A 19163-nucleotide genomic window follows, 5' to 3' on the forward strand; every position below is an offset into this window, starting at 1 on the left:
TTGGTATTCTTGACCTAGTCCACCTGATCTCCAGTATGAAGAACCTATTCTTAATAATCAATTTTTTGTATCTGCTAAGAAACTTTACGAATGGAATATTGATGGTCTTAGTGAAGATCAAATACTTACCAAATTAAATCATTTATCTATGGTTGCCAATAGTTATCTTAGCAATTATCCTGATTACACTCAACCTGAAATTGTCTCTTTAATAACTTCTGGTTTTACTGGTATGCTCAAATCTTGGTGGGAAAAATATCTTAATGAAGATCAATGTGAATTTGTCCTTCATGCTAATCAAAAAAATGAAAATGGTCTACCTATATTTGATGAACATATTGGTTACCATATACCTGATGGTATTAATACATTAATCTATACCATAGTTCGACACTTCATAGGTACCCCTACTAATATATATTCTCGCATACATGATCAACTTAGTAATCTTAGTTGCCCTACATTAAGTGATTTTCAATGGTATAAAGATGTTTTTACTTCAAGAGTAATGTTAAGAGAAGACTGCACTAAATCTTTTTGGAAAGACAAATTTGTTAATGGATTACCTAGCCTTTTTGCTCATAAAAGTAGAGATGTTCTTAGTCAACCTATTGGTGTTATTGAATATGATAATCTAACTTATGGTGATATCATTAGTACTATTCAAAAAGAAGGGTTAAAAATGTGTATTGATCTTAAACTTAGTCAAAAAGCTACTAAAGATAAACAGAAACCTAAATATGAATTAGGAAATTTCTGTGAACAATATGGTTTACCTCCTATAGCACCTTCTCGAAGAAAATCACATAAATACTCTAAACATAAACATAAATATTCTAATAAATATAAACAAAATTCTTCACCTTCCAAATCCATTGATAAATTCTATACTAAACCAAAAAAGAAATATTATAAGAAATCACATCCGAAATCTAAATTTAATAAAGATATTACCTGTTATAATTGTGGTCAAAAAGGTCATTTTTCTAATAAATGTAAAGAAAAACAAAAATTAAAAGATAAAGTAAATCAACTCTAAATTGATAATAATTCTAAGAATCAATTATATGAAATCTTTCAATTAAATCAATCTGTTAGTAATTCCTCTTCTGAAAATCCTACCCTTTCATCTGATTCTGAATCTCCTTCATCTAGTGATCATTCTGATAATAATATTAAATTAGGCTGTAATGATGTTTGTTGTAAATCAGTTAAACAAATTACTGTTCTTACTAAACAAAATCAAGAAGAAGTTGCTCTTATTAATCTTATTAGTCAATTAGAAGATCCAGAATTAAAACAAAAATATACTGCTAAATTAAAATCTTTATTAATCAATAATGATCCAAAACCTAAGTTTGATAAACCTATTATTAGTTTATCCAAAACTTTAGATAGATTTAAAAATAAATAAAAAGAAATCACTTTACAGGATCTACAACATGAAATCAATCAAATTAAACAAACTATTAAGGAATTACAGAATAAAGATAAAACTTTAGAAGATGAAATTATTACATTAAAACTTAATAAAAGTTTAGATAATTTTCAGGAAAATAATAATGAATCTCCTCATGAATCTGAACATGATTCTGATCCTACTAATCCTGAGAATCTCCTATTTGATAATCGATCTCAGCATTCTGAAACTAAACGATTAAATCTTATCAATAAAATTCATATTAAAAAATGGTATTCAAAAGTTAAGCTCGTTGTTAACAATTCTGAAGTAAATGTTATTGCTTTAATTGATACTGGTGCTAATCTTAATTGTATTCAAGAAGGATTATTCCCTACTAAATATTATGAAAAATGTCATGAAAAGTTAACTTCTGCTAATGGTAGTAAAATGCATATTAAATATAAATTACCTAAAGTCCATGTCTGTCAAGATAATGTTTGTTTTAAAACATCATTTGTTTTAGTTAAAAATATTACTGATAAAGTTATTTTAGGCACACCATTTATATTTTTATTATATCCATTTACTACTTCTAGTGAAGGAATAACTACCAATGTTTTAGGACAACCTGTTACTTTTAAGTTTATCTCTCCACCAGAAATGTTAGAATTAAATCAAATTAAAAGATTGTTCTATTTCTCACACTATTAATAGATTAACTCGTCATATAAAATATCTCAAAGAAGAAATTAATTACAAAAGAATCAATCAACAATTAACTGATCCAATTATTATTTCTCAAATTAATGAATTTAAATTAAAATTAGAATCAAATGTTTGTTCTACCTTACCTACTGCATTTTGGCATAGGAAAAAACATGTAGTTACTTTACCATATATTAAAAATTTTAATGAAAGACAAATTCCTACTAAATCCTGACCTATTCAAATGAATCATGACCTACTTGAAATGAGTAAAAAAGAAATTAATGAATTATTAAAAAAATAAAATTATTAGTCAAAATAGATTACAATTGTTTAACAGAAGTAGAAGAAGAAACACTAGGTTGCTTCCAAATGCATTATTATAACTATTTGACTGGGTGTTTAATAATAGAGAACTTCTTTTTGTCTCTGTTTTTTCTTAACCTCCAAATACAACTGAAACTAACATTACAATTTATAGAAATTTAATCTAACTATGCAGCATGTGAATTGAGTAGGAGAGCAGCTGGCAGCACATGGACAAAAGCAGGCTGTCAGATGCTTTCGGCTGATTGACAAAAGTTGAAGCAGCTTTTAACCTTTATTGAACAAATTGATTGAGTGAACAGTGAAAGTGAACAGTAACTTTTACTATTTATGACTTTCGATGGAGGCATGTTATCCGGGAATCAATATAAATACAAATTGGTAGCTTTTCTCAAAAGAGTATTGATTAAAGCAAATTTGGACTTATATGGAATCCAATGTTAACCAAGTTGACTAGGCATATGGATCATGAACATCTTGAAACTCGGGTCCATATGGGTTTTGAATAGTTAAACCTTTAGAAGAGTTTGAACTATCTGAATCTTCTTCTGAACTAGACTGTTGGGTCGGTACAGAAGGTTCATCATCAGACGGTTCATCTTTTAATTGGGTCTGGGCCTGATCCATCAGGAGATGGGCCATTTTTAACAGATCATCACTGGTTGAACCGGGTTTAACCTTGGGCTTTGACTGAGCTGACTTGGATTTATCCTTGGGCTGAGCAGGTACTGCAGGAACCTTGGATTTAGCCTTAGACTTGGATTTGTCAATTATGGACTGGGCTTTATCCTTTGAATTATTCTTTGACTTGGGCTTGGAGCCACTAGATGAGGGGCTTCCAAGATTGACTGTAGGAAGTTGGCTTTCTTGAGTTAATGAAGCAGTTGGGTTCTGCTAAGCTTTAACCATGGCAGGTGTAGGAGCATGAACATTAATCGGGAACTCAGATTGAACAATTTCAACAATGCGGGAGATCTTGTAATTATCCCACCATTTAACAATGTGTATCCTTTGAACAACATTATCAGAAATGCCATTGTGCCATTTAAATATCCAAGGGACTTTGTATTTGGATATAAAAATGAGAAATTTGGGGAATTTCTTCTGTTGAGTTGAGATTGAGAAAACAGATGAAAAATAGTTAACATGTTCCAGTACAATGGTTGGGAAGATATATGAAATGGCGTCGTAATGAGTCCACCGTCTCAAAAACCATGAAGGAAATTCAAATTTAAACTTTTTATCAAATTGGATGAACCAGGAGTGACTAAATGTATCCGTTTGGTAGAGGAATATTTTGAACCAGGCATCAATATAGTCATAATAACTATATTGAAGGGAGTGATTAGGTAAATCTCGAAGCTGATAAGGAGAACCCCATTCAGCTAAGGAAATAATGTTATGAATGTAGAGTGAATAGTAAACAACTTTACTAGTGTAAGTACGATCATAAATAGGTTTAATCACAATGGACTGGTGGTTGAATAGGATGTCTTTATAGAAGGTAATTGTTTTTGCTGGATGCATGGGAACAAAATGTCATCTATGAGGAAAATAAGATTTAGCGAAATCATTAATCAATAGACTCTTAGAGTGACTAAGTTCTTTGAAGAACAAATTAGTAGTGGTGGATTTAACATAATCAGAATGGGCTTGTTTAATAGGATTAGGAGGATATGGAGTGACTGCATGGCTGGATGAAGCAAAAGGATCAGTAGCCAAAGCAGATGTGTAGCTGGGTTTAGGAATGTTACCAAAAACTTGGTAACGGTTTATCATTTCAATAGGATGATATTGGGTTACCAGCTCCAAAGGAGGAGGAACAAAAGGTTGACTAGATGGGACCAAGGCTCTTGGAGGAGGCCTAGGACGAGACACCTGTTTAATAGAAACAAAGGTTAGCAATAAGGATTAACAACCACTAAGCAAATCTAAGTAAGCTTGATGGTAATCCAAACAGTTGTAGTAATCAGCAAGTAAATGGTGACGCGCTTGAATCTGGTGGTAGTTAATCTACTAAGCACGTTTAGTAGTTGGTTTGGCTAATTTTAGTCGGGCAATGCGGTAGGCAAGTTGTTTAATAAGAGCACGGTAGTGGGTTATCTGGGTTTTATGGTAAGAGGTAAAAGGAGTGGCCATCCCTAGCCCTCCTGTAAAAATTCCCGGGTAAGAAAATTAATCTCCATGTTAAAACTTTAGAACAAGTTTATGCTTTAGAAAAGCCTCGTGAAACTTGTCGATTATTTGATGCTAATACAATTAAAAGACATTTAAAATCTAGTCACAATTTTATTCATTTAGGATTAATTCAAGTTGGAATAAAACCATTAACCCCTCAAGGAAAAAACACTTCTATTTTATTATGTTTAAGAGATGCTCGCTTTATTAATTATAATGATAGTTTAATGGAAATGGTAGAAACTGGTCTCCACAACGGACCAATTCATTTTAATTGTTTTCCTGATTTTACTTTAAGTCTTAGAGATCCTCATATCTTAGATGCTTTAACATTAAATATTCAACTGCATGGGTCATTTACTAACATGAAAGAGAAAGCTCATAATATTGCTTTAATTTATCGTGTTCATTTTAAATGTATTAAAACAAATTTGAATGTTCAAGCTTTACATAAAAGTCCCAAAGATAAAACTCTGCTAATTCAAATTAGTAACAATTGTAAGGCCCCGGTGTCCCACATCGGGAATGGAAGGGGAGTTCCTGGGCTATAAAAGTAAAAACTTGGACCCTTATATAGTATCGAAGTCTTTTCCCAAGTGGTGAAATCCCTATTAGAACTCCCCAGTTAAGTGTGCTTTGGCTGGAGTAGTTCTAAGATGGGTGACCCACTGGGAAGAACAAATCCGTGCGGGCGTGGCCTAAGCGAACAATATCGATGACGTGTAAAGGGTCGGGGCGTTACAAATGGTATCAGAGCCGACTCTCTGGAGTACCGAGTGGGGGCCCCTGGCGTCTCTCGGTGTATGTGGGCGGGCTTGCGAGCTGGCAGGCTACTGCATGGGGACGTGCAGCTTTATGGGGGGTGGATTGTAAGGCCCCGGTGTCCCACATCGGGAATGGAGGGAGAGTTCCTGGGCTATAAAAGTAAAAGCTTGGACCCTTATATAGCATCGAGGCCTTTTCCCAAGTGGTGAAATTCCTATTAGAACTCCCCAGTTAAGCGTGCTTTGGCTGGAGTAGTTCTAGGATGGGTGACCCACTGGGAATAACAAATCCGTGCGGCGCGTGGCCTAAAGCGGACAATATCGATGACGTGTAAAGGGTTGGGGCGTTACAACAATGATACTAATCTCAACATTCCTCAAATGATTGAATGGAAAAATATTGCTCTCCCTGATCAATGGGTTACTGTTAATCAAAATTATAAACATAATCAACAAGAATCTACTAGTCAAGATATCCAGGATATTCAACAATTTACGGATGGATCGGTTAGGATTAAATTTAATCGTAGTCAATCTTCTAGACATATTACATATAGTGTACCCACTGAAATTGAATCTGAAGATGAGATATTTAACATCCTTTTATTTCGTAAAAATAGTCAAATCCATCTTGGTCAAACTTCCCATAATAAAATGAAAGGCGTAGATAACTCTACTACATCTCAAATTAGTAAACCTGTTTATTCTACTCATACACATTTACCTAAAGAAGAAACTGAATCAAATAATTCCCCAACTCAAACTGATTTCGAAGTTATACCTCCAATCAATCCTCAACTAATGACAATTAGTAAACCCTTTACTCCTGACCTTGATAAACTTCTTATTGACTTTCGATCTAAAGAAAATAGAACTAAAAGACATGCTTATCGTGCTGAATATGATTCTGCTCAACAATCCCAGATAACACGTATATGGTATGATTTTATGATTGAATACAGTATTGAAATTTTCCATTTATGTTTTGTGATTATATTCACTTTTTGATAATAATTTTCAAAATATTCGAACACACATAATTGAAATACTTTTAATCAAAATAACTAACAATTGTTTATCAGAAGTAGAAGAAGAAACACTGGGTTGCTTCCAAATACATTATTATAACTATTTGACTGGGTGTTTAATAGCGGAGAACTTCTTTTTGTCTCTGTTTTTTCTTAACCTTTAATTACAACTGAAACTAACATTACAATTTATAGAAATTTAATCTAAGCTATCAAACATAAATGAAAAATTTTTACTTTTTAGATACACCTAAGTAAGGTGTATCTAAAAAGTAAAAAACATGCTTAAAATTTTAAAAATATTCAGTAAAATAAAAAAACACAAAAAAAAAAGCTCAATTTTTAGAAAATTAAATTCAAAAAATTGAAACCAAACACACTAAATAATGTCCTGCCAAATCACTAAAAATTAAAAGAGGATGATTATTTCGGCTGCAAACATTTTAAATTGGAGATCGCTCTTTAGGTACACATTTTATTTTAATAATTCGAATTATTTATTTTGTTAGATATTTCATATATTTCATGCACAAAAAATAAATACATTGATCTAATAATAATAATTTATTCAATTTATCGCGTTTATTACGAAAAAAAATAAATCTATCTAGTCATCATAATCTATTCAATTTATCATATTTATCACAAAAAAATAAATTATTTATTTTTAAAATATAATTATCATCTTTTTTTTTTCTTTTTTCTTTTTTAAATGCAAATTTAGCGTGACTTTTACCATGATCAATCAATATTCACATCTCAAATGGACCACCAAGATTCCATGACGACGTGAATCATCCCAAAGGGACAGTGAGGACGGCCTGGAAAATAGAAACTGATGAGCCAGTCAACCACATCCTTCTTCACTGCTTTAGATCTTGGAAAATAGAAATACGTTATTCACCATGAAAATTTATTTTGAATTTTATCCTTAAAAATAAGTTGTATAATTTAGATTTAAAATTACGAAAATATGGGCCATATCTTAAATAATTGTCATTTATAAATAATTTGTAAAAAAAATATAATAATAATTTATCTGAGTGTATTAGATGATGGACATTTTGTTGATTATGTCATCCAGGAGGAGAGGAAATATGGTAATAATTTATATATATGTATATATATATATATATATAATTACAACATAATTTTCTACTATAGAAAAAAAAATGTTAAATAACATGCTTTTTATTTTTTATTTAGCCGATCCTATTTTATAAGACTTAAGACTTGACTTAAGCCTGGTTTGGGATGATGAAAAAAGTCAAAAAGTAAAAAAATTATTTAAAAAATTAAAAAATTATCACTATTCACTAAAAAAAATATTAAAAAAAATTAATTTTACACAAAATTAATTTTCAAACAACTCTGACGTCCCACAAGCGCAACTCACTTTTTTGAAAAATTGCACTGATTTAGGTGCACAAATAACACTATGTTGTTTGGCCTATGGGGCCCATCACGGGTCCCGTTTTAATAATCTGAACTGTTTAATATATAGAACCCGTCGAGTACTATATATTTGTAAACAATCACGTTGATCGGATATCAGTAACTATATGATCAAATAAGTTAAAATTCATAAAATGGATGGTGTTATAGTTAACGGTTGAAAACAAACTAATCCGATTAGATAGCTATCAATATCCGATCAACGTGATTTTTGACAAACATATAGCACTCGACGAGTTCTACACATTGAACGACTTTGATTATCAAAACGGGACCCGTGGTAAACCCCCACGGGCCGAACAGCACCTACAATTACTGCTTGAAAAGTAGGGAAGCATCCCCCCATACTCCACGCACACGCTGTCCCTTAATTAATCCCAACAGCATATTTCATCTCAATTTTCTCCTATACAATAATTTATATAATTTTTTAATATACATTTTTTTCGTAAAAAGTCAAAAAATTATCTCAAACAACTTTTTTTTTCCCTCAACTTTTTAGTTCAAAAAATAAAAAAAATACACTTATTTAAGAGATCCCAAATAATCTCTTAATTTGATTTGATTTGATTTATTTTTTATTTTATATCCCAACAAAGGCTAGACCAGAATGAATTTCCAAGGAAACATAACATATAGAAGACACATAAGGGTTCAGAGAACCGCATGTGTGGGAACATCCCTCGCTCTCTCTCTCTCTCTCTGTGAAAAAGACATTAAAATTATTTGCAAGAAGCACATTTCAAAATAAAAAAAACGAAACCCTTCAAAGACAACCTTATTAATAATGAATAGCTATAACATGGTAGTGTACAACACCATAACCTGAGGTAGCATTGATGGAATAAGTCTTGGCAGTGGCAATTCCTCGCGCAAGTCGAAACAAACCCGAACCACCGACGATGGACATCTCACGGTACTCCTCAAGTATTGGGTTGCGGCCGAGAAGAGCCAGAGTGCTTCCATTGTACTTTCCATCCGTGAAGGCCAAGTTCACCAATGTAAGAAGACTCATTTCCTCCATTGAAGATGCACCGTAGATTCCCTGAGCTCGGCCCAACTGCTTGGAACTGAGCTCAGGCCCTACTGTCAATGGATTATCGACCATGTTGATTCCCCCGAAGAGAGTGGGTGAGGTATTGGTGGTGTTGGCTCCAGCCACCTGAATGGAAGTTGGGTTCTTCCCACCTCGCATGTCCTGGAAGTAGAATTCAAGCTTTGTTACCTTTTGTTTTGAATTGGTTAGGTTGTCGAACCACTTTTCGACCGATATTGGATCTTCGGCTATGCCGTGAACCGCGGTTATGGATATCACCATTGAACAAAGAATCAGAATTGCGCAAAGTTGCTTCCCCATCTCTCTATTGTGTGACAAATAGAGGTATAACGAAGATGAACCTTATTTATATATATATATAGAGAGAGAGAGAGGAATAGTTGAAATGATATGAGTTGGTGGCGTCGATCAATTAATGTGCAAAATAATTATGGAAAAATCGTAATTCAGTGTTTGTTTTTAAAATAAATTTCAAATTAGTGGTAAAGTTTATCAATTTTAATAATTGAAATGACAAATTTTTTATAACTTTATAATTTTTTATTTTTTTGTAACTTTTTCAATAATTATTAAGAAACAGTGAAGTCCCAGTTACAAACCCGCTTGAGCTTTCAGGTACTCTAACGCTGTGTTTGGTTGGAAAATTTGAGAAGGGATTTGGAAAGGAAAATGAAAAGTTAGGTGAAATGTGAATAAAATATACTTACATTTTACCTAGTTTCACACATCTTTTCCCTTTAATCATTTCTACTTAATATTAAGACATTTACATTTTTATATGTCACTCAAAAAATAAAATAAATTTTTAAAAAATATTGTGCAAAAGTTTAAAAAAGATAAAATCTAGTTTTATAGTTTTATATTTTAACGGTTTACTCAAGAAAAAATATCAAACAAAAATCTAGACGTTTTCTCAAAAGAAATATTTAACCAACTACACCATAGTATTACTTAAATTTTATTATTCTCAAATTTTTTATTACAAAATTAAATTAAGGTTCACTTGAGATTAAATTACTTTTTCTATATATATATTTTATATATAGATAAATACTTTTTAGTAAATATGATTAATAAGCATTTCTTTTTTCTCTTTTTTTTTTTTAGATTTCAATTTTTAAAATAACGTTAACAAACAATTACTTTCTGCCCGCTAATAAAAACCGTTTTGTTTGGGGTCTTGTATTCAATGCTGGACTTAGGATTTACTCTTTTTTTTTTTAGAATAATGCTTGGGACCCCTTTTGGGGGTCATCCCTCACCCCCCTTTGTCACGTGACAGGGGGTGATTGGTGGAGCAGGAAAAAAAAAGAAAAAAAGAAAAGAAAAGATAACCAATAAGAGAGAGGGGTCAAAGGGGATGGGAGGAAAATGGGATGAATCATTACTCTTTTTTTTATTCACTAAAGAAATGTTTATTAATATAAAAACAGTATATGTAGTACAACAAAAGATATCAATAGGAGATGACTAGTATTTGACACGGTATCATTGTTTTGAGAACGTACCTTTATTTTATTTCACTCTTATGAACATAAAATTCTAAACTGGTGGATAGCCCAATATTAAAAAATGAAAAGAAGAGGATCAAAACCAAAGACCGACAGTTAGAGATGGCAATCGGAACCCGGCCCAACAGGGAACCGATCCCCCGACCCCGAATTGAGTGGTGATTCTCCGAAAAATACTCCCGACGGGCCGGGAGTGGTATTAAAAATTAAATTCCCGATGATATACGGGCCGGGGACGGGGATACATGTTTCAGCCCCGGCCCCGCCCCGATCCCCGCCCAGATCCCCGCCCCGATTTCCCCGATATAAAATTATTGTTTTGCCCTTATATATATATAACATATATAGGGTATATATATATAACATATATAGGGTTTGGTTGAACCAAACCGCAGCCACTTCTCCTCCCTTTTATCTTCCTCTCTCTCATCTCTCTCTCTCTTCTACTCTCACTCTCGTACCTCTCCGCGACGCCGATAGCCTACTCCGTCGTCCTCTTCCGTCGTTCGTCCTCCTCCGACGCCGATCGCCTACTCCGTCGTCCTCTTCCGTCGTTCGTCCTCCTCCAACGCCGATCGTCCTCCTCCGTCGTTCTCCTCCGCCGATCGTCCTCCTCCCCCGATCGTCCTCCACCGACACAGATCTTGTTTTGAAACAGATTTTGTGTTGAGGGTTTGTATGAAATACCATTAACCAAACCAAACCTCAGCTTCATGCCCTAGGGTTTGGTTTTGTGTAGAGGGTTTGGAAATACCATTAACATATGTGTATTGGGTTTGTATGTGTATGTATGTATACAATTTTTTTTTTTTAATTTTTTTTGAACGAATACAGATCTGTTTGTGTATGTAATTTTTTTTTTTTTTGAACGAATACAGATCTCTATAACAGATCTGTAAGTGAATTTTTTTATTTTTTTTGAACGAATTTTTTTGTGTGTGGAGGGTTTGTACGAAATACCATAACAAAACAAATTTGTTATATTTTTTTTTTTATCTGTTATTGATTTTTTGATCTGGTGGTGGTGATGTTGTTTTTTGATCTGTTCATGAGGATCGGGGAATTTCGGGGTCGGGGAAACCCGATCGCCGTTGGGGACGGGGATGGGGACTGTGATTGGTTCCCCGTCGGGGATCGGGGCCGGGGACGGGGAAGTTTTGGCCATCGGGGATCGGGGACGGGGAGGGTGATCCCCGGCCCCGCCCCGCCCCGTTGCCATTCCTGCCGACAGAGAAAGAAGACCGGGAAATTATATAGAGCTCGAATTTGAATTCTAGTGATGAGACAAAGTAAAAAAAAAAAGAACAATGATTCAGATCACTAATTTTGGTACTCTAATGGAGCACTAATGACATGGCAATGAACAAAATAAAATAAAATAAAAATAAACCAAGATCAAAACATCACATCACTGTGGTTGGAGCTCACTGTCAACTCATTAAAGCTATCTTTAGAGCTCAAAAATTAGAATTTTAAAACATTTTTCAAAAAAAAAAAAAAGACAAATTAGCACAAAACATCACGGAATAAGCTCCACTTATTCAAGCTCCTCTTAAGTTCACCCATTAGAACTCTCAATCTTTTTTCAAGAAGAGCTCTGTTCCTCAAATATTGAATTTGCGTGTTGGTACTAATCTATGAAGTTATAAACCTTAGTTAATTTATGTATAAAGTGTACATATAACAGCTAAGGATGACATTTTTAACAAAGAGAAGACAAAAAAAGAGGCAATGTACACTCTTTGGAGTGGGTATAATTATTGTAGCATTGGTAATGCAAGTGGTAGTAATTATTGTTGAATTGTTGATTATTAATTTCTATAAAAGCTTAATTGGTTAGGAAATGAGTTTAGGTTTCATTAACATTAACATGTTTTGTCTGTTTGTATCTTATGTATTAAAGTGGGTCTAATAAAAAATATTTAATACTTTTAAACTTCTTTATCATGTGCCCTTAAGACTAAGGGCACATGTTAACCAGACTGGTGAATTTAATAATGTTGAAATTAACATTTTGTAATTATTAATTTAACATAATATCAAAGTAGACAATAAATTATGCATTTAAATCTCACCATCCATTGATAACTAAAATAATTACACATTTAATTCACTGGTTGGCAAAAGTAGACAATAAATTATGCATTTAAATCTCATTTATTGATAACTAAAATAATTACACATTATTAATTCACTTGTTGGCAAAGTTTTGTCACACGTAAAGAACGTGGTAAGGACAAAATACAAATAATAAAATAATAGTTGATTTCTATCATGTTAAGACCTCAACATGAGACAACTTGAGCAGCCTATAGGCCCCAACATGAGTCTCATTTTGATGATTTAAATCGTTCATTTTGTAAGACTCTCAATATATAATATCTATAAAAAAAATTAATTCGATTCAATAATCGTAATTTTTTTATTTTATTGCATTTGTTTTCAAAAAAATAAATGACAAATATATTTTTGAAATAGACCATCCATATTTTTTTAGACAAATGCTATAAAATGAAAAAGTTATGATTATCGGATTGATTTAAATTTTTTCATGGATATTATACATTAGGAAATTTACAAAATAAATAGTTCAGATTATCAGAACGAAACTTGTCGTGAGTTCTATAAACTCCTCAAGTTCTCTTGTTGAGATCTCATAAGATGCGAGAAATTTAACTTATAAAATAATATATAACCACTTAAACTTTTGAATAAGTTAATGAAAAAAATTATACTTTAATAACTATATTTATATATTTTATTTGTTTTGGTGCCATAATGACATTGAGTTATTTTTTTTGAAAAAACTATACCTTGCTATTATTGTTGCTTGTACAAGGAAGCAGCACAGCTCATACACAACCATTCCCAACTAGTTAATCATAGAGTTTTTTTTTTTTTTTTTTCGGAGGAAATTCAGAAACAAAGAGTAGCTATTACATCAAAGGAAATTCAATCATAGAGTATTTGAAAAAGAAGAGAAGGGCATATAATATCTTCCCACATGCTTTGTGCTTCATATTAAAAAATGTAGTGTCATTACGTGCCCTGGATCTATGCAAAATTAACGTCTCATTTGGGAATTTTTATTTTTAGTTAAAAAGTCAAAAAATTATTAAATTAGTCAAAAAGTCAACAATCCATACTAAAAAATCAAAGATTCTCTTTACTCTCTACTTTTTGCACATCTTTTCGTAAAAAGTCAAAAAGTTATCCCAAACAACCAAAAAGCTACTAAATTAGCCTGTTCCCAAACGAGGCCTAATTATCGTAGGGGGGTTTTTAAAATTTTAATATATTTTTGTCCTATTAAGATATTTAGACAGTTTAGATCTGTTCAAATTATAAAACAATGGCTATGATGTATTTTTCAAAAAATATCCGACATGTACATTTTTTTCTTTCTCGCTTCTCTCTCTTACTTTTTTTTTCTCACCCTTCCTTTTTTTTTTTTTCTCACCCTTTCTTCCACGATCCCATGATCCCACATTCTTTTTTTTTTTTCTTTTTTTCCATTTTTATTTTTTTCTCTATTTGTTTATTTTTTTTATTTTCTTCTTTTTGTTTACTTATTTTTATTCACATCGTACTTTCAGACATACACTAGTATTCGACGAGCGAAGAGTGATTTACATATTTTATAGGATCTAATACAATATATACGTGTTTTAGGAATTGAAAGTTTTTTTTAGGTAAATTTTGTTAATAATCCATATAGTTTACACAATGTGTCAATTTAGTCTCTGTTATTTTTATTTGTTCGATTTTGCCTCTTAATTTAACAGATTGTGTCATATTGGTCAATAAATAACAACTGTTAATTTTGGTGGATGAAAACTCAAACAATGTGTCAATTTGATCCTTTAGTTTACACGATGTGTCAATTTAATTTCTGTCAAAATTGAGCAAATTAAAATAATAGGGACCAAATTGACACATCGTGTAAATTATAAGGACCAAATTAACACATCGTTTGAGCACGTGACGACTTCCATCCACCAAACTTAATTATTGTTATTTATTAGACCAATATGACACAATCTATTAAATTAAGGTACAAAATCGGGCAAATCAAAATAATATGAACCAAATTGACACATCGTGTAAACTATATGAACCATTTACATAATTTATCCAAGTTTTTCAATTTTATTTTTAAGAATGAAAATTTTGTTACAAAAAAATATTAAGAGATCAATTCCTATTATCATTATCACAATAGTTGTCACTAAAAAAAAAAAAAGAAACTTCAGTGATAAAATTTTAAGAATGTCATCAACAAATATATTTTGAGAACAAAACAATTTCATACCAAAACACAACAATTTACAAAATAATATTACTTCTATGTATCTGTTTATTTGTCCAGGTACCCATTTGTTTGTCATTTGTCCACAATTGCTGTTGAAAAGATGGTTTAATATAGGCATATTTTTTTAACTCATTTTTGAGTAGGTTCCGAACGTATTTTGGAGCGGGTCCGAAAAGGTGAAGTGTTCCTTGTCACGTGGTAAGTCACACGGTGAAGACGGAACGTCAAAACCATTTATGAGTGAATGGGAAGTTGACGTCGTTTTCGAGTCTAACATTATTTTTTTTAGATAAAATTCATTTAAATTTTTTCAATAAAAAAAATATTGTGAGAATTTAATTTGATTCTAAATTTATTTTTTGGTTTCCTTAAGTGGTTTCCTAAAAATGATTAAACTATTCAAATAGTTATATATATATATATATATATATATATATTTAAATAATTTAATATATATATATATATAAATATATATATTTCAATAGTTTAAATTAAATTAAAGTTCCTTCATGTTGACTTAGTCCACTACGGTTGTAAGTTTGAATTATTGGTGTTGGTTGTGCAAACGGTCCGGATTTGTTTGTATTTTAACAGGTTGCAATTTTGTTTTGCACTTGTTCACTCCAAGGAAGCACCTTTTCGGGTCTAATTTTTTGCCTATAAATATAGATACTTTTCCAGCAGTTGAGAGGATCCCAAAAATCAGTCTGAAATATTATTTGTTGTCCAGTTTGTTATCTTTGGTGCATTAGTGCATTAATCTTTATTTTTTAGGAATAAATTTCAGAGAGTTAGAACATAGGTTTGGTTCGCCGAACAAATTGTTTGGAGTACTACTACAATTTGTGAAGATCATTGTATCTTGGGAGATAGACGCCGCTCAACCGTAAGTACCGTAGCGGGGCGAATCTATCTTAAGGACAGAGTGTCACACACTCGATTTGGTCTTGAATTATTTATTCGGTTCAACGAAATAAATTCTGTAAGATTTATTTATTTTTGTTTGTTTGTTTATTTCTATTTATTTTATTTACACAGAAGATTGTTCCAACAATTGCACACACCAGCTTCCCCATCACGTTTGTGTGACAAATGAAGACAAATTGAAGAGTCTCTATTTATATATTTTTATATGTCCTCACATTTAGTCAACTGGCTTTTGATGCCAATTTCTTGAGGAAAAAACAAACAATCTAGTTAATCATAAGAAAATGAAATAGAAGAGAAGCCATAAAATATATTCCCACTTCCTAACAGCTTCACATTGAAAATTTCAGTGTCACTACCAGCCTCAGATTTATTCAAAATTAATTCGATTGTCAAAGCCTGATTTTTGTTGGTTTGAATAAATTATTTCGAGCAAGTGGATGGGACTTCATCAAGAAAGTCAAATGTCTTCGCTATAAGGTTGTTTTGATCTTATAGATTTGTTTATATTGAATTTGGTTGAGAGATTTTGAGAGAGATTTGAAAAAAGAAAAGGAAAAGGTATATGAAACTAAGGGTTGGTTTGGGGTGTCCTAAAAAAGTGTACTTTTTGTCTTTTTACAAAAAGATGTGCAGAAAAGTAGAGAGGTGATGTGATGAAAAAAAGATAAAAAGATGGATTATATAGTTCATGCCAAACCAACCCTAAGTGAAATGTAGGTATGTTTTATTCACATTTCACTACCTTTTCCATTTTTCTTTTTAAATTTCTTCTCACATCTCTCAACCAAACACAGTATTAGGGATTTAGAAAAAAATGAGAAATTGAAAAGTAATTTGTGAATGAAACAAAATGTGATTTTTTTGTTTTTTTGAAATCCTTTTCCTTTTCATCTTCTTTCTAAATCTCAGATCTAAACGCAACCCAATTAGTTTCACGTCTTCACATGTCTTTACATTTAGTCAACTGGCTTTGAAGCCAATTTCTTGAGAGTAAAAAAAAATCATAATTATCTGTTTTCTTTCATTCTCTTTAATGCTTCCTATTATTATTATTTGTAGGTGGAGGTGGTGGAAGACTTGCACCAACAATATGAATATTGTATTATCAAATTATTTGTTTAAGGGTGCTACTAGGTTAATGTATGCGTTACTTGTAGTCTTTGGTGTTGCAGTTTAAAGAAAAAAAATTGCCTAAAGTAACAATGTCATATTAATAAAAAGGGAAAATTAGTCTAAGATTCCTCTCTTATATTTAGTAATAGAAGAGATCTACAATATTATTTTATAATGTCTAAGGTCCCTCAACTCTCACACGCATATGTCACAGACGAAATCGTTGAAGGGAATGGGAGTTATGAAGACGAAGAGCGAGAGTACCAGGAGGACTCAATTGGTGGCTCTCTTCATGGCCTCCGGCACTAAAGGCGACATCTATCCTATCTCTCTCTCTCTCTCTCTCTCTCTATATATATATATATATATATATATATTTACGTGTGTATGTTTATGATGTATCCAAGCAAAGCAATCCAACAAACGCTTTTAGCCATTCAAGAAATTTGACCGATATAAAGAAGCTTAAATAGTTTGAATTGTGATTATTGGGTAATTATATGAATGGTAATACTATTGTGTTTCCTGATACATATTATATGTGAAATGGACATTATGGACATTATGAACAACTTACTTCAAAAATAGATTTCTTCTTGGTAGGGTTTGAGGGAAGTAATAGGACCCTGTTTTTGATTGGTTTTTTTTATGGGAATTTAACTCAACTTTTCGTAAGGAAAAAAAAGAAAGAAAAACCTTGGAAGAAAATGTTCAACACAGATGTGAATTTATGGAAAACTCTTTGCTGGTATGTAAGTTTGGTGAAGATGTCAAGGTCAACACAGTTTTCAGCAAAAAAGGTATTTGATGAAATGCCAAGGAGAGAACTTTTGTTATTCAACGAAGAAGGTGTTCGAATTTTTGTTATACTCAATTTTCTCTAGTTTAAAATTGTAAACAAACACAATTTCTCTGGTTTGATTAAAATTTCCCTTGTTTGGTTAAAACAATTTCTCTGGTTTAAAATCATTGTGCTAAAATTTCTCTGATTTAAAATTGTGAACAAACACAAAGAAATTTGTGAACAAAGTCAAAGGAATTCTCCGTGAATAGAGCTAGAAAATTTCAATTCTATGTGAGCAAAGCTAGAAAAATTTGTGAACAAAGTTCGGACCATGAATTCGTTTAGTAACTTGCTACTGTGGATCTTGGGCAGGCTTCATCTGAAGGGTTCAACTCATTTCTTTTGATGTTTAGAGATGTGCGAGATCAAGGCAGCCAAGTTTATCCGGATCAAGCCAGGTAAGAAAATCATACAACACAAAATGCTTACTAAGGATTGGAATGTTAGTTGGTCCTCGTATTTTTTGAATGTCTAATTCTAATGTCATTGTAAAGGGTTTTGTAGAAATATTAGTTTATACATAAATGGTTGCATAAATTGGATATGAAGTAATGGTCAACAACAATAATAGTATTGTTAATAAACAAAAGTTGAAATAAGAAAAGGAAAAGGAAAAAAATTTCTTTAGTTTGAATTCAGAGAAATTTCAATTTTCTCTAGTTTGAACCCAGAAAAATTTGGTGTTAGAGATGTGTAAAAATTATCTGTGATGTGTCCAAAGAAATTTGGTGTGGGTGATGTGTAAAATTTTCTCTGTAATGTGTCCAGAGCTGTGATATGTCCAGAGAAATTTGGTGTCGGTGATGTGTAAAATTTTCTCTGTGATGTGACCAGAGAAATTTGAAATTTTCCCTGTGATGTGTCCATAGAAGTTTGAAATTTTCTCTATGATTTGTCCAGAGAAATTCTCTAAATTGAATTTTCTCTGGATCGATGTTGAGAGACCTTAGACATTATGAAAATATTGATTGTTTTTTATGCTACAAAATCTTAATACCATGGACTTTAAAAAAAATCCCCTAATAAAAATGCATTTGAACTGCATTTTAAAGAAAAAAAAAAATAGAACCTTTAGTTTGAAGAGTAATGTTATACAAACAGAATTTGTCAGTAATTCTAAACAAAATGAAATGACCTTTTATAAATTTTCATTTCAAGTCAAAACACTCTATTTAAACATTTTAAGAATCAAAATGACAATTAAAATATTAGAAATTACATAATGTCTTCTTCAACAACCAATGATGTAATTAACATTTTTTTTTTCGATTACTTGCATCTCTAATCATTCATTAAATTTAAATTTAATGAAAATTCTGATAAAAATAAGATGCAATCCATTTATCAAACTTGTATCAAATCAAGTATTTACCAAAATTTATCCCTTGCTATTGTTGTTGCTTGTACACTCAATCGGATCATAAGTAATTGAAAAAGAAGAGAAGATCAAATAATATCTTCTGCTTCATATTAAAAAATTTAGAAAGCCTAATTTTTGCTAGTTCACATAAATTATATTGAACAAGTGGATCGGCAA

The sequence above is a fragment of the Camellia sinensis genome, chromosome 2 (genome assembly GCF_055761805.1).
Source record: "Camellia sinensis isolate YWXY chromosome 2, ASM5576180v1, whole genome shotgun sequence".
Classification (NCBI taxonomy): Eukaryota; Viridiplantae; Streptophyta; class Magnoliopsida; order Ericales; family Theaceae; genus Camellia; species Camellia sinensis.